This window comes from Bactrocera oleae, chromosome 2 (genome assembly GCF_042242935.1).
Source record: "Bactrocera oleae isolate idBacOlea1 chromosome 2, idBacOlea1, whole genome shotgun sequence".
Lineage (NCBI taxonomy): Eukaryota > Metazoa > Arthropoda > Insecta > Diptera > Tephritidae > Bactrocera > Bactrocera oleae.
In genome coordinates this window covers 38,490,639-38,508,064 of record NC_091536.1, presented here as the reverse complement: position 1 = coordinate 38,508,064, position 17,426 = coordinate 38,490,639, and the positions used below count along the sequence as shown (strand labels likewise).

Here is a 17,426-nt window from a genome sequence, read left to right as displayed (position 1 = left end):
TCCATTGGGATAGGTCTTGCCTGAATGTTTTGTTGTAAGGGCCTTTGATTGTAGCCTCTTTCAAATTGGGTTTGTGGAAACTGTAAATTATTATTAAAATTCCCGTTATTGAAGTTAGTACGTTGTCTGTAATGATTCGGATTTTTTCACAATTGTGATGCGGAAATCGTTCGCATACTATTTGATTCTAATTCTTGTGCTTTTTCCAACGCATTTGGTGAATATAACATATATTTGCTAAATTTCCATTTAGACTGAATGTTTTGTTGCCTTTGATTGTAGCCTCTTTAAAATTGGGTTTGTGGAAACCGTAATTGATTCGGATTTTTCCACAATTGTGATGCGGAAATCGCTCGCATACTATTTGATTCTTATTCTTGTGCTTTTGCCAACGCATTTGGCAAATCACTTGGTGATAGGGAAAATATATTTGTTAAATTTCCATTTAGACCTGTTATAAATATACGCAACGCATCCCACCTATGTTTTGCGTTTAATTCTTTATTACGACACTATCCGATTCGTAAGTCATTATCGTTTTATTAATTAGTAAAGTTAATTTTTCATTAACCTTATTATAGTATTCAATAATGCCCTGTCGCAAATTGATCATCTCCTGTTTGATAATATGAGCTGGTCGCTTGTCTGCGTAAGCAAAATCAAGTCGTGCCAAAATGGCATCGAAATTAAGAACCGTTCCGTGATTGGATAAAATGTCAAAATGTCGTTAGCAGCGATTGTTATTTTATTTCTTAGTATCGTTAATGCAGCAAAATATCTACGGCTGCCCCTTACATATAAGCTCATTGCTTATTGGCTGATTCCCTCGAGCTAACGTATTTAGTTTGTTTTCCATTTAATTCTGGTAGTGACCACCTCAAGTGACTCATCACAATTGATATGTGGATCGATCACTTCTATTTTATAATCAACGACTGTAGTTGACTGTGTTAAATCCTGTAGTTGTCTTCGCAACTCCTCTACCTCCAATTTAAGAGAAGCATTTGTTGCAGTTATTAGTCTAGCAACAAGATTCTCGTTCTCACTATTTAAAGCCATTTTTTATTATTTTAGTTTTTGTGTGTTTTAAATATGGGCAAGTTTCAATGATAACAATAGTACAGCATTTCGTATTTTAGTGTACTTGAATTATTTCCCATTAAAAAATAAATTTCTTCTATGTTATCATATTTTAAGGTTTTCAAAATTTTATTCCTTTTTTGTTGTTTAAGGCGTCTGCCATTTTTCAAGTTTTGGACATATAGTTTTTTTAATTTTATTTATTAACCCTTTCAAAGTTTTGGACATACAGTTTTTTAATATATATATATTTTTAGTTTTTTTATATAATAATTTTTTGATGCTTTTTAGGAAAGGAAACTCTTTTATTCTGGAGGGTCTGGAGTTCAGAATCGCAGAATTGAGTTTATGTTATAAACTGGAGGTTCGCGGTTTCAAAATATTTGTTATATGGCTGGTCGGGCCTTCATTCATAACATGTTTGTTTTTATAAATTTGAGTACTAGTTTCAGATTTACAATTCTCACAGTACTTTGGCTTAAAATATTTTTTATTCCTGGATTATTTCACAAAATTTTTATACAATTTTATTGTTATAAATTAAATATATCATAAATGTATTAAAGTATTAACTTACTACTTTTCGACCTTTTCTAAAGGTGTTTGTTGTTTGCTGTTTTTACAAGTATTCCTTTGCCAGTGTTGATTGCTGGTTAGCTTCTCTGGTCGTCTTGTTTTAAATTAATTGTGTCCCTCGTTAGCAACGCTTCGGCTTAGCGTGCAATGCCTTAATTCTTATTTTTTGTGTTATTCTGTTTGTTCTAGTTTTAGTTTAGAATTTAGTAATTTTAATGTTGTTGTAAAATATTTATTTACTTGTGGAATTTAGTAATTTTAAAGTTTTGTAAAAAAATTGATTCACTTGTGGAATTTAGGAATTTTATTGTTGTTGGAGAATACGTCCTTGTTTTTTTTTTACATTTCTCCTTCCGAGAGGATACTTGATTATTAGAAGAAATCAAATATGATAGTTTGAGTGATCCTGATGGATAATTGATCTCTTTATTTCAATTTACTCGTATTTATACAATTTTCTTATTTGCTTAATTCTTACAATAAGTGTCAGTTACAATATTCGCTTATTCAGTAATTGGTTTTACTGTTTACATTTTGTGGGTGGTCTTAGCTTAATGAAAAAGAATATTGGTTACTTAAATAAGCAAAGATGCTTATTAAGAAGCTGTATTATTGCTAAGTGCAAAGATACAGTTTTGTTTATAATTAGCGTAAAGTTACTATGTGGAGGCTGCCGTTAACTTGCATACATGAATATCAGGATATTCTAAATTATTAATTATGGGTATGTTAAAATCTTCTATGAAGACAATTTCTTGAATGTCTTTGAGGTTTAGAGTTGCAGAATAAAAGTTTCCGGTTTTAGCAAAATTAATGGTATTCGTGATTGCTTCTTCCTTGTAAACTTCTGTAATAATTAATTAATAATATTTTATCAAATTGACTGTTGATCTTCCGTTGTTGATTATTATTTTCTATCAACTGATTGAGTCCTGTCTTGATCTCTATAAGGTCGTCATGGTCAGGAGAACCGGTGACAAACTTGAGAATGGAACCTAAAAAGTTTAATGAGCGTTTGAGTCTACGATTAGAAGGTATAAGCTGTATCTGGCACTTACTCTATAAGAATTATTTCTTCTTTGTTTTCTTCTGCAACGTATTTGGATTTCATGATATTCTCGTATGGACCTAGGATAATTGACAAGTTTGCTACGTGGTACAGATAAGTCGTATTTTCAAATAGGTAGACCGGATCGGTCTCTGTTAAGACATACTTCTTGAATTTAAGATCTGTGATTAAATCGGAATGGGATACAGCAAATAATAAAAATAGATTAATTAATATCGTGCTGGATCGCATTGTGTGGCTTGTTTGCGGATGCTATATTTATGAAAAATTTAACTCTCGCTGTAAGGATCGTGTCCCGGCGATCTTCCTTAACTTTGTGCTGATTATATCGTTTAGCAATTTTATTCCTACGATCTGTTTTGGAATAAATAATATGATATCTCCTGGATTATACGTGATGTTTCTTCGCCCTTTGTTGTGGTATAGGAAGAGCTTCTCCTGATTGTTCCAAAGGATTTCTTTAATATCTTGATACTTTTCGCGATTAAAGAAGACTACTTCAGGTTTGAGTCCTGTAGACGAGTGGATTGTAGAATTATACTGTCGGATGGCGTTAAAAAGTTCTTCACCTGGAGTCGTATTATTTTCATTAACTAAACTAGTACTGAATTCAATCAACGTACCGTTCTACTTGAGCGTTAGTTGTCGAGTGCTTCAATGGTGTGGCAGTATGTTATATATGTAGTCAAGTATAAACGGCCTTTGCCATGTTGCTGATAAATACATTTTCGTTATCGGTCATTAAATGTTTTGCATTTGGATACACTTGTGTAAGTATTTCTTCTATATGTTCGTGACAGTTTGCTTTGGTATGAATTTTACGGAGATAGCAATACTTAGAATATTTGTCGGTAAAGCTTATATACATACAATTATTCATGTGAAATATGTCCATCTGTATATATTCTCCAGTTTTGGTTGGTATTGGTGTTTTTCCAATAGGTTGTCTGTTTTGTTGTCGTTCGTATTTGTTTGTCAAACAAATTTGACAGTCTATCGTTTCTTTCTTGCACATTTGTCTGATGTTACGCCAAAAGTGGTTAAGCAATATTTCTTGCACATTGTTTTTATAATTTCGGTGTGCACGTCTGTGAGTTTTTCCTGTTAATTATTAATTCTAATTGTTCGTTTTAGTTGGTAATGTCAATTAGCAAGTTTGGTGCTATCACAAAGGTACAATTGGGAAAGTGGAAAGAATGTCATCCTTAAAGTGGAATATTAACTCTTCATATTTTCTTAGCGCGTAAGTTACATTTGGTTTAGCTAATTGTTGTAGCTTTGTTAAAAAATCTTGCTTACTTTTGTAATAAATCTTTTGTGGGATCTAGAATAGGTATTATTTGATTTTTTAATGAGTTCAAAGGTTGTTTCACCTTTTTTATTTGGTCAGTTGGAGAGCTCTGTGCTGAATGTTGAGAACAATCTGTTGTATTGTTTATTTGTTGACGGGAGAGTGTGTCAGCTACCACATTTTGGTGACCAGGTTTGTAGGCAAGTTTGGGACTAAATTCCTCAATAAAATTCTTCCACCTTTTTAGTTTAGTATTCGGGTTTTTTCCAAAATAGAATTCATGAGTGATTGGTGGTCAGTATAAATAGTTAAATCAGTGATGCCGTATAAAAATTTCGGAGCTTCTGTAGCGCCCACACGATTGCAAGAAGTTCTTTTTCGTTTGTGCTGTAATTTTTTTCAGTGTCGGTTAACGTTCGAGAAATAAAAGCAATATGATGGCGAAATTGGGAGAAAACTGCTCCAATTGCTTGGTTACTCGCATCGGTAGTTAGTTTAAATAGTTTGGTAAAGTCAGGCTGATCAAATTCTACCTGTTCCTGCAGAGAATCTTTTATTTTATCTATAGCAGCTGCTTCATCGAGCTTTACTTCTACTCGCGCACTTTGATTTTTTGAAAGCATTCCTGAGTCACCTCGTAGGTGTATAGTTAGTGGTTTAGTGATTTGTGCGAAGTATTTTAAAATAATTTCCAATAGCAGCTAGCCAATCCTAAAAATGATCTGAGTTCTTTTAAGGTGTTTGGCATTGGGTACTCTTTTATAGCTTGAATCTTTCTTGGATCAACCGTTACTCGGTTATGTTTAATTATGTGGCCAAGGTACTCAACAGAGTCCTGGAAAAAATGCGACTTTTCGTCCGAAATTTGCATATTAGCTTCATCCAGTATATTGACTATAGTTCGAATATGTTCTATGTGTCCTTCAGGCGTAGAAGAAAATGTTAAAACATCGTCTATTAAAATTTGATGGAATCCTGATTCTAAATCAATGGTCGAGAAAACTTTAGCTTTACCTAAATTTTGAACTTTCATATTAATATCAGGTATAGGGTAGCGGTTGTTTGTAGTATGTGCGTTAAGTTTTTGGTAGTCGACCACCATTCTCAGTTTAGGTCTACTATTTTCGTCTAGTCCTTTCTTTGGAACAGTCCAAATAGGGGAATAGTACGGACTTTTACTCGGCTGAATTATTCCATTTTCTAAAAGCCTTTCTATTTCTTTATTGACGAAATCATGGTCTGCCACGGGGTAAGGGTATTGCTCTGTCCAAATGGGATCTTCTGTTTGCGTCCTAATCGTAGCTTGGATAGTGGTTGTGAAGGGTAGGGTGTGACTAATATTTTCATTTGCTTTCATTACTTCCTTAATTTCCTCTTCGTACTTGGCATTATCTACAGTATAATTAATGAAAGGTTCCTTTTTTTTGCTACTTTCTTCTGGTACTTTAAACTATAATCAAAGAGGTTAATCTCTCTCTTAATTGATCTGAGAATTTGTTCACCTAAGATCATGTCGAATTAATTTAGTTCGCCTATTTCAAAGAATACTAAGTGATACCCATACAATCTGATCACTTATTTTTAATGTATAACCGAATAGCCATATAGAGTTTTTGTTCTAAATGGTTTTATTGATACTGACTTACCTATGTTACAGTTCTTACTAATGTAGTTATTTGTGATAGTTAGAGATGTTCACAGAATCTATGTCAGCTTGTTCGGTTTGGTTGATGCGTTGTACTTATTTGTGGTTAAAGTTTTGGGATGATACGTTTCTCTCCCTTTTAAATGGATTTTGTCGGTAAGGCGGATTTCTTGGTGAGTTTTGTATAGGTTTTGGTTGCTGTTGGCCATTTCGCTGGATGTAGCTACCAGAATTCCTTCTCTCTTCATACGTTGGTTGCCGTAGAGGATTAACGCGATATGCTGGTCTCAGTTGACGATCATTCCTTTGGTGATGAAAGGTGGTCTGACCTTCATATAACGAATCATGTCGACGGGGAACAGTGCTCACTAAGAGTAGATCCTGATTGTCATGGTAGATGGTGCAAGCAATCACATATGCTTCACCAAGGCTCTTTGGTTTATTTGAATAAAGTATACCTCTGGTGTAGTTGCTCCGGAGTCCCATAATAAATGTGCGGATGGCGTCATCACTCACGTCTGATAATCTTCCAGCTCGCATATTTTCTATCATTGTTTCTATTTTTTCTTGAACCAATGTAAAGGCTTGATGTATTTCGTCGTGGAATGCAGTGAAAGAGTTTTACTTCTTTGCTTTTTCTGTATCATTATTTCTTGCAAAACATGTAGTGGTCGTTTATCCGAATAGGTATGGCTAAATGAAATATAAGCCTTCCCCGCAAACATCCCTTCACAAGCATCACACACCACTTTACAAGCAACACTGATACATTCCAACACATCACAACAACACCATCCACTCCTGAAAACACCACACACCAATACATACAACTTTACACAACTCACCGAGGGATACCAACACACACCACACCACCAACACACCCACGATCTCACCACTCTACCCTATTCTAAAAAAACAGAGGGTGCGTCGTATGCGGATATTCTAAGAAAAATTAAATGCGATAGTGGCCTTGAAGAATTGGGCTCAAACGTAAGGTACATCAGGAAAACCCTCAAAGGAGATCTGCTTTTAGAATTAAAAAACCAAGCAGACATAAGAGCCGACATGTTCGAGAGTGCACTAGAAGGAGTGATTGGTGAGATGGCGGTAATACAGCCAAAAACACATCATGTTACCATTATGTGCAAGGACTTAGATGAGATAACCACTCCCGAAGAAATCTGCGACGCATTACAAAAGGAGTGTGGGATTCAAAATCTAAAGAAAGAAAATGTTAAAAGTACGCGAAAAACCAGAAGCGGCACACAAATAGCGCTTATATGTCTGCGTGCCGAGGATGCCAAGACTGTACTTAAACAAGGCAAAGTAAAGATTGGGTGGTATATTTGTCGCCTCCGGGAATATTCATTTATCGTACACGCTGCGGAACCTCAGGACATGTGGCAAAAGTATGCACTAATGCCCCGAGCTGTATGCTTTGTAAAGGGAAACACTCTGTCTTGAGTACGGCCTCTGCTAAGTACCTAGATATGAAAAAGTCAATGGAAAAATGAAGATCTTACAATTAAATCTTAGCCATTGCGCTGCAGCACAAGACCTGCTAAAACAGACGTTGCTAGAAGAAAATATAGATGTCGCCCTGCTAAGCGAGCAATATACCCAGCGTTCGGAAAGCACTTGGATTAAAGATATAAGTGGCAAGGCAGCACTATGGTCTTGCAAAGCACAAGCCTTCACATCGTGCTCCAGAGATGTCCAAAACGGCTTCACATGGGCGAATATACATGGAATATATCTTGTAAGTTGCTATGCTCGCCCTAGTGCGTCAATAAATGAGTTCGAACACTTTCTCCTCCAGCTGTCTCTAATGACAAGAAGCAAATCCCCGATAATAATAGCGGGAGATTTTAATGCCTGGTCTACTGCTTGGGGCAAAAGCAATCATGGTGGACGTCTTGTCCTAGAATTCTTGAGTCAAACGAACCTTACAATAATAAACAGTGGCACGCAAAATACCTTTCAAAAGGGCAATAAAGGTTCCGTAATAGACCTAATGTTTCCTAACGACGCGTTTAGCAGGCACATTAAGTGGACGCTGTCAGACATATACACAAATAGTGACCACATGGCCATAATTGCTGAAGTTTTGTTCTCCCGAGAAACGGAACCCCTCAGTAGAAAAACCTCTCGAAAACGAAGTTGGAGACAAAAGAAGTTCGATACCGACGTTTTCGATATCGTCTGGAGTACGGCAAAGGCACCAGGCGGCGACGCCGCCCACTTGGTATCCGCTGTGCAGAAGGAACTAGTTGCAGCATGCGACGCAACTATGCGCAGGACGAGATACAATAACAAGCGAAAACCAGTGTACTGGTGGAACGAAGAAATCGCCACGCTGAGAAAGCTCTGTCACTCAGCTAGACGTCCCTTCCAGCGTAACCAAGGAGGCGAGAATGGAAATCGCCTCAGAGAAGCATTTATACGCCAAAAAAGCTCCTGAAGTCAGCAATCACTTGTAGCAAAAGAGGTTGTTTCGAAAAGCTTTGTGAAGAAGCAAACATAGACCCCTGGGGAACCGCGTACAAAATATGTATGTCAAAATTTAAAAATATGCCGCAGAAACCTACGCATCATTTATTAGGAAAGTCGTCGACGCATTATTTCCAACACATGAGACAATTTCCTATACTATGCGTAACGATGTTACAGAGCCCCCTCTATTAGTTACACAAGAAAAACTACTGGCCATTGCGAAAAAAATTAAAAACTCCAAAGCGCCTGGAATAGATGGTATACCAAATAGAGCCCTAAAAGAAGCCAGGACTCTGAGACTCAGCGTGTTTCCCGACCCGTGGAAGGTGCAGCTACTTCCAAACCGTAAAAGCCACCTGAAGAACCTTCATCATATCGACCTCTGTGCATGCTCGACACGATTGGTTAAGTGTACGAAAGCATAGTAAGAAACCGCTTGGAGTTAGCAATCCAAAAAAGGGGATGTAGAGCAGGTTCGCCTTCACGCGGTGCATCCTGGGTAACGCTAAATGACCTGCGGCCTTCACGGCCTTTATAACTTCTACGGATTTGACCTTTGCTCGACACGGACTTAGCTTGGACTATTAGATGGATCGGTTTGAACCCTGGGCTGGTGGTCGTGGTATTCTGTCACCTGAGTATGTAGGGGTGACACCCTGCAGAAATGGCTGATGGGCTAATACCAAGGCCGCCTCCGTCCCGTTAAAACCATGGCAGGCCTCAGAGTACGTTCCCCTCCTGTCATCATTAAGTTGGTGTGGAAGGTGTTTGTTGAGATGACTCCTTCTTTGCGCTGGTCGGCTCTGAACGCACTGCCTCATAAGGGCGTGCGTCAACCCTCGCCTTGGCCTCGTAACCGAGACAACCTTGGGACCATTTAAAGGCGACTACCTTTCCAGGAGACGGATAGCGGCTCTGAGTGGGGACCCAATTACAATGAACACAAAACAACAACAAAACTTAAACCTCTTCAAAAGTGGACAGTTCTCTGGGGGGGGCATCCTCACCGATGGGGACGAAACCGTCTCCGCCGAAGGGTGAGAAGAATAATTCCGGGGGTGACCGGCTTACCATCGCTAGGGGCGGTAACGTGGGGGGAGTGGGCAGGAATCTGCCGACGGACACCTTAGGCAAGGCAGAAGTGCGCGGCGGAATCGCCAGCACTAGCAGAGGAACCTCTGTTATGTACATGGGGGGCGCGGGGTCCTCAGTGAAAGCTAAGGGCTCCGGGGGGAAACGCCAGACTACAGCTAAAAAGCTGATGTCGGACCGTCGGCTGGCTACCAAGATTTTGGAGCGCTACGGTGGCAAGCAGGCTGACCAGGAAACTGATCAGCATGCTAGCACACTTGAGTGGGCCAAAAGGGTGCTAAGCGACGTCAATGTCGGGAAAGGGGCAATTGAGCTCGGGGTATACGACAGCAGCAGGGGCGATGGAGCCATCTCCCATGAAGAGTGGAAGCGGGTAGCGGCTGCTATCTCCGCAGTGTTCATGAAGGTGGTCAGGGGAAGCCCTGGACCACCCCCTAGATGTGAAAGTGCCGGCTTACACAAACTTGTAAGGTTTATAAGGAGGCGGTAGCCAGGGTGGGGAAGTATGGAAGGGAGCAAGGCTCGAGGCGGTGGCCAAATCGGATCTTCCGATGCGACCTCGTGCTCGTGTCTGGCTTCCGGCCGAACCCTCCACCCCGACCGAAATTGAAGAGATATTGCGGTACTGCAATCCATCTCTTCCCACCCAGGACAGGAAGGTGGTTAGGCTGGAGAGGACCGAGGAACCATATCGGCAAGCGCTGATACTCCTAACTAAGGAGTCCCTCGCTCCTCTCAGCAGTGCAAAGGGGGCCATAAGCTATGGCTTCGAGAGGGTCGTCCTCAGGATTCTCCCAAATGAAGCCAGGGCTGATGGCCCGTCGCCACCAGCTGAGGTGGAAGAGAGTGGGAGAGCGACTCACTCTAAAATGGATATCGACCCCATCCTCTCGGATACGGTGAGCACGGGGGGCGGATCGTCAGTCGATGATGGATCTGTTTTCAGTCTCGACCGTCTGTTTGAGGGAAACCCCCTTGGTGGACTTCGGAGCTAACGGAGATCAGATCTTCGAGCAAAAGACTGTTCAACAAAGCCCGTAGAAGCGGCTGTGGCGACGACTGGGCGTTGTACAAGGCCGGACTGGCCATCTACAAGTCCGAGTTGAAGAAAGCCAAGAGAGTTTCTTGTAGAGGGCTGTCATGAGTCCTCACGATTTAGGCGCATTCTTGCAAAAAACCCTACTCCAGTGGGGTATCTAAAAAATGCAGATAGTAGTTGGACAACGAGTAGCGAGGAGTCGTTGAAACTACTCCTGGATGCTCATTTTCCACTAAATCACTCTGCTGAAGAAGTATCACTGGGGGAGCTGCAGGAGGGCTGTACAGCCTTCTTTGACCTTCTGGACGATCGTCACCTTACTTGGGCGCTGAAATCCTTCAAGCCCTTTAAGTCCCTGGGGCCCGGTGGCATTATTCCTGCGCAATTGCAGCGCACGATCAAGATGTCATTGAACCGGCTGGCCCCTATCTACGCGAACTGCGTCAGATTAGGCCATGTCCCAAAGGAGACAGGTTAAGGTTGCTTTCATTCCGAAGGCCGGCAAAAGCTCTCACGTCTGTGCGAAAGATTTCAGACCCATCAGCCTATCCTCGTTTTTGTTGAAAACCCTGGAGAAGAAGAAGCCGTTGGAGAAGAGGCGCGGTGAGCTTTTTCACGGATGGATCGAGGCTAGGAGGGAAGGTTGGAGGGGGGGTTTTCTGTAAGGAGCTCTCCGTCAGTCTTAGCTTCAGGCTACCGGATCACTGTAGTGTTTTTCAGGCGGAAGTGGCTGCTATTAAGGCGGCGGTAGAAGTACTGCTGCGTAGTGCAGCCTCGTTTGTAGAAGTGAGCATTCACTCTGATAGTAGGGCAGCAATACTAGCTTTGAGCGCGCGTACCGTGCAATCAAAGCTAGTCAAGGAGTGTCTGTCCTCTTTAGAGGTAGCGTCTGGCTATTTCAACATCAGGCTCGTTTGGGTGCCTGGTCACAGCGGAATCGCTGGAAACTGCAAAGCCGATGAGCTAGCCAGGGGGGGCACCTTTGCCGCGCTCACATCGGAATGGGATCGGGTTGGATCTCCGTTAGCGTCCTGCGCTCTAACTTTGGATCAATGGACCTCGCGTGCACTCTTCTCGCCACGAGCAAAGTGCATCTAGCCGCTATTGTAGGAGTTCTCACTGGACACTGTCCAATGAGCACTCATGCGGTACGGCTTGGTGTACTACCCGATGCCAGTTGCCAAAGTTGTATGGAGGAGGGCGAGGTGGAATCATCCCAGCACTTTCTCCTTCAATGTCCAGCTTAATACAAAATAAAAATCAAATAAGCGGGCGCGATACAAAATGCATACCAATCAAAATACATATAAACCAATAGCGGGCGCGATACAAAAAACATATAATCCAACAGCTGGGACAACCCAACCTTATAACATCCACGTTATATCTCCCACAACCCCTGCAGGAAATCAGAGTGAGTTGTATCGCTTCCTCTTAATGAGTATATTTACATGTATATAAATATGTATGGCAAGTTACGTTTTTTTTTCCATATAAAAAACGAAATTAATATTTAAATATAACGTACACCAAACTGTCTCAATTTACGGTTTAATTTACGGAAAGAGCCGAAAACAGTTTACACATATTATATAATATATATATATCTCTACATATATAAAATAATCATATTACATAGAGTGATTTCCTTGTATGCTTACATTTGTGTATTAAAAACACACTTTACGTTTCCAACAACACACCAAAATATTTCAAGTATTCACTTGCAAACTTTTCCAGCAATACCCCTTACGCTTAACAAAGCAATAAGCAGGATTGCGTCAAACCAAGTAAGCTAAGGCAAATTGAGAACCTAACAGAAAACATAAAAATAAAAATAAAAAAACAAGTAGAAATTTACATACATACATATATGCATTTTAATTTACAAAAATATATACATACGTACATACAATATAGCACATATTCATATGCACATATACATTTTTACATATATGTATGGGTGTATGCATTAATTCGTGCGAAAATTAAGACTTTATTGTGAAAAAATTGTTATACATTTAATGTTAAAATATTGCCCATCGGAAGCTATGACGTTTGCCCATCTTTCTGGCAGTTTGTGGATCCCATCCCAAAAGAACTTCTTCGGCTTGGAGGTCAAGAAAGAATCAATCCAATTTCTGCATTGATTTGATCTGAACAAGTGGTAATCGGAAGGTGCTATGTCTGGGCTATAAGGCGGGTGAGGTAGAACTTCCCACCCACAGTTTTCCAAATAGTTTTTAACTGGCCTTGCAACATGTGGCCGAGCGTTGTCATGATGAAAAATTATTGATTCGTGTCTGGTCGCATATTCTGGTCGTTTTTCCGCGATGGCCTTTTTCAACCGAATCAATTGTTTTCGGTAGAGGTTCCCATTGATCGTCTGACCCGATTTCAATAGCTCATAATAGAGCACACCCTTGTGGTCCTACCAAATACATAGCATAACCTTAGCAGCATGGATATTCGGCTTTGCCGTGGATGTTGATGGTTGGCCGGGCTTCACATACGATTTCTTGCGCTTTGGGTTATCATAATGAATCCATTTTTCATCGCCAGTGACAATCCGATGCAAAAACGACTTCTTTTGGTGGCGTTGAAGAACCATTTCCGACATGCAGAATCGACATTCGACGTCTCTTGGCTTTAATTCATAAGGCACCCAATTTCCAAGCTTCTGGATGAATCCTAATGATTTTAATCGTCTGGAAACGGTTGCTTGATCAACTCCTAATACGTTTGCAAGTTCTTCTTGCGTCTGGCATGCATTTGCGTCGAGCAATGTCTCCAATTCTTCGTCTTGAAGTTTGTTTGGCTGTCCGGGTCGTTCTCCGTCGTCTAAGTCGAAATTGCCACTTTTAAACCGTGCAAACCACTTTTGGCACGTTCGTTCGGCTAAAGCATGGTCACCATAAACGTCCAGTAAAATACGATGGCTTTCGGCTGCACTTTTCTTCATGTTAAAATAATGAAGAAGAACTCCCCGCAAAAACACTTTATCTGGTACAAATTTCGACATTTTCAAATGAATGAAACAAATTGTTATTCACGCTCAAACAATTTATATCTACTGAAAACGACGCGAAATGGCAGTACCTTTGAAATGAATATAGCCACAGATGAATACGACGCGAAATAATACTAGTAGAGCCCTCTCTTAGAAAATCGCACGAATTAATGCATACACCCAATATATACTTAATCTAACAACAACCATATACATATATATTTGAAAATACATTTTATATAATTGCCAAGAGCAATACATATACATCCATAAATTCAATTTTATCTTTTAATATACGTGTACAAGATTATAAATTGATACATACTATATACATAAGTGCATACGGTAAAATATCGGCACATTACCAATTGCAATTTCTCGCTCTTCCCTCACAGCATTTATACATATATACATACTTTTTACGAGAATACCTGCGGTCAATTATTCTCCTGTTCGCGGTCTTTTCGCACTGCGTAGATATATACATGCGCATTTACATACGTACCATCGCAGGTATACAAACATACATACGTATTTCGCTTCCTCTTTGTTAAACAAAAACAAGTAGGATTGCATATATACATATAATATTCTAAGTCCACATTGGCACATATTCGCAATACCCCTTGTTCTTTGACAAACAAAAACAAGCAGGATTGCGCAAAACATAATATAATACATACATACATATGTACAAAGTGCATTGATCTCTAAGACGAGCTCTCAATATCGCATAACAAGTACATATGTATCAGCTGATCCGCTTATAGGTATAACCTGTAGGAATTACGGACGCATAATACATACACATAAAATTAAAAATAAAATCATTTGCGTTTATTAATAATCAATTAAATAATATTAAATTAAAAAATAATAATAATAATAATATCGCGAGTGAATACGAACGGTACGAACTAAATACGCGAATTTTTGCAACTGAATCAAATTAAAAACTCTTACTATCTTAAAAGAGTTCAGTTACTCATACGAGTTAATACGAAGATTATAAACGTCATTGATTCACTAGGTTTATTCATAAAAAAAAAAAATATAAGTCCATGTACACCTGCAGAAGCTACACGCTCAAAGCAAGGTGCTACAAAGCAGAAGAGGGGTAAAGACATTTCTTACACTAAATTCATTGCTGAGAGTGACAGTCTAATACGATACTGCACTCGATTTTCATCTTCTCCGATTCAAGAAAATTCTGAATCGGTATTAGAAATCAAAACAGACAATCTTGACAATTTTTGGAAACGTCTCCAAGCTGCATATGACGCAATCGTAGAATCTGACGACTCAGATCTACCAGAAAATTTCAAATCTTCGGCTTACGCCAAATACGAAAACGGCTTAGGCTTAGTATGAAGACACTAAAGCAATGATTTCCGATCAACTAAAGCTAATAAAAGCAATTGCATCTACTCCACATCAGCGAGTAGAGCTGCCACAAGTACAAAGTCAAGAGGCAAGTTCAGGCATCCATCTCAAGGTGCCCGCATGTGACACAGAAATATTTCATGGTGGTTATGAACAATGGCCGTCCTTCCGGGACATGTTTACAGCCGTTTACATGAACCACCCAAAATTATCAAATGCACAAAAATTGTATCACCTCCGATACAAAACAAAAGGTCAAGCAGGCGTTATAGTAAAACAGTTCGCAGTAAATGACGATAATTTCAATTTGGCTTGGGAAGCTCTTAAATCAAGATTCGAAAACGAAAGAATATTGGTCGATAAACAAATATCGGTATTAATGAACTTGCCAAAAATTCAAAAGGAAACAAGTGAAGAATTTATCAAACTTCAATCCACTGTTTCAAATTGTTTGTCGGTTTTATCGACACAAAATATTCCCACAGACAGCTAGGATCCAATACTGGTAAACATATGCACTGCCGCATTACCAGAAAAATTATTACTTCTATGGGAACAATCGCTCTCATCACGAAGAAAATGCCCTACGTGGCAACAAATGAAAGATTTCCTAACTACCCAATATAAAATCGCAGAAAGGGTAGATAAAAAAATGGTCAGAACGAAACCCGTTCAACACGACCTAAATAGAAGCTTCCACAGACCCCAAGCCAGTAGCAACAACAATTTAAATAGAAGCTTCTTCAGAAATCAAACGTTCACATCGAAATTAATATTTAAATACAACAAACAAACGTCATGCGAACTATGTACAGGAGGGCATAAGCTCAAATCTTTCGAGATATTCAAAAAATTTAATATTATCGACCGAAACAATTTTGTGAAAACAAAAAGACTTTATACAAATTGCCTATCATATGCACATACACTTAAAGAGTGCGAAAGCAAATTTAATTGCGTTTATTGTCATAAACGACATCATTCAATGCTGCATTACAGCACATTTTCCAGCTCATCCCCAAAACAGCGCAAATATGAAAAGAGCCACGGGTTTAGTTGCATCAGCAAATCCCGAAGTGCGAAATCCCGAAAATTGCCAAGAAGCACCATGCTGCTCAAAGGCATTAAAAACCCAAACGCTACACAGCGAAAACCAAAGTAGAGTACTACTACCAACAGCAGTCGTCTCCATCGAACACCGAGGAGATTTGTTTAAACTTAGGGCCTTAATAGACCAAGGATCACAACGATCATTCATAGCGTCTAGGGCTCAAAATAGGCTACAACTGCCAACAAAACTAGCCAATTTTGAAATCACGGGAATGGGCGGAAGAGTAGTCCAAAACTCAAATAAAATCTGCCCCATTACCCTAATTTCCCCCAAACGGATAAGCACATACAAGCAGAAGCTATAGTCTTACCGCAACTTACAAATATGCTTCCAAGCTATCACATAAATAGCAAGCATTGGCAAAAGGTTTCACACCTAAAGCTAGCAGATCCCAACTGCAACACTCCCGCTCAAATAGACCTTCTATTAGGCAGCGATCTCATACCACTGATAATACTCGAAGGTATTGAGACGATTTCAAATACACTTCTGGCACAAAATACTATTTTTGGGTGGATCCTAAGTGGACTAGTTTCGGAACCAGTTACCACCATGACCACTCAGGTTGAGGAAATCTCAAACGAATACCTCAATTCACAATTGAAAAAATTTTGGGAGTTAGAAGAACGCCCCCCCCATATCAATCACAACCCCTGAAGATCAGTATTGTGAAGACTTTTACAAAACCACAACTACTAGATCAGATAATGGTCGGTACGTCGTACGACTACCACTAAAACAACAATTTCCTAACACAATCGCCTTAGGTCACTCTCGCACCTCTGCAATACAGCAGTTTTTAAGTATGGAAAAAAACTTACTTAAAAAAGGTGAGCTTAAGCCAGAATACGATTACGTGTTAGAAGAATACCTCCATATGATATTCTATTTACGGGACCCACGCTCCAACCAGATTTAATGCTACTAATTTTAAATTGGCGTATATTCAAATACGTATTTAACGGAGACGTCGAAAAAAAATTGTATAGACAAATAGTCGTACATAAAGACGATCAAGATTTTCAGCGAATTATTTTCCGAAAATCTCAAAATAGTCCACTCCGCGACTATAAATTTAAAACAGTTACCTTTGGCGTCAACTGTGCTCCATTATTAGCCATTCGAACACTACACGAATTGGCAGAAAACACCAAGTCAGAATTTCCTCTGGCAACCCAAGTGTTAAAAACACAAACGTATGTAGACGATATCCTGTCTGGAAGTCACAGTCTTTCACAAGCATACGAGTCACTAGCACAAGTGACACAAGCCCTCAAAGCCACAGGGTTTCCGTTAAAAAAGATAACGTTGAACCACCCTAATATCTTAAAGGATATACCTAAAGAAAATCTGTTAGACACTAATTTCCTTAAATTCGAAAAGGAAAGTACAACAAAAACTCTGGGGATCCAATGGAACGCGATATCTGACCAGTTTTCATACACTACAGCACCTCCCCCGGAACGCTGCAACTTTGCTCTGCCTTTCTCCATCACAGGTGTCGATTTTGCTGGGCCTTTTCAAATAAAGGCGTCCATGTCAAGGTCTCCCATTCTGATGAAAGGCTCTGTGGCTGTCTTTGTCTGTTTTACGACAAAAGCAGTAGACCTTGAGCTTTGTACTAATCTGACAAAGGA

At 39.7% G+C, this 17,426-nt stretch overlaps 1 protein-coding gene and 1 long non-coding RNA gene across 3 annotated transcripts in view; both read left to right on the top strand.

Moving 5' to 3' along the window:
* The window catches only part of 5PtaseI (inositol polyphosphate-5-phosphatase A), a 600,945-nt gene that overhangs the window by 520,127 nt on the left and 63,392 nt on the right, over positions 1-17,426 (top strand). The gene's annotated exons all lie outside the window — the stretch shown is intronic.
* Positions 1-17,426, top strand: part of LOC138858938 (uncharacterized) — a 34,734-nt gene that overhangs the window by 15,562 nt on the left and 1,746 nt on the right. The window lies entirely within an intron of this gene.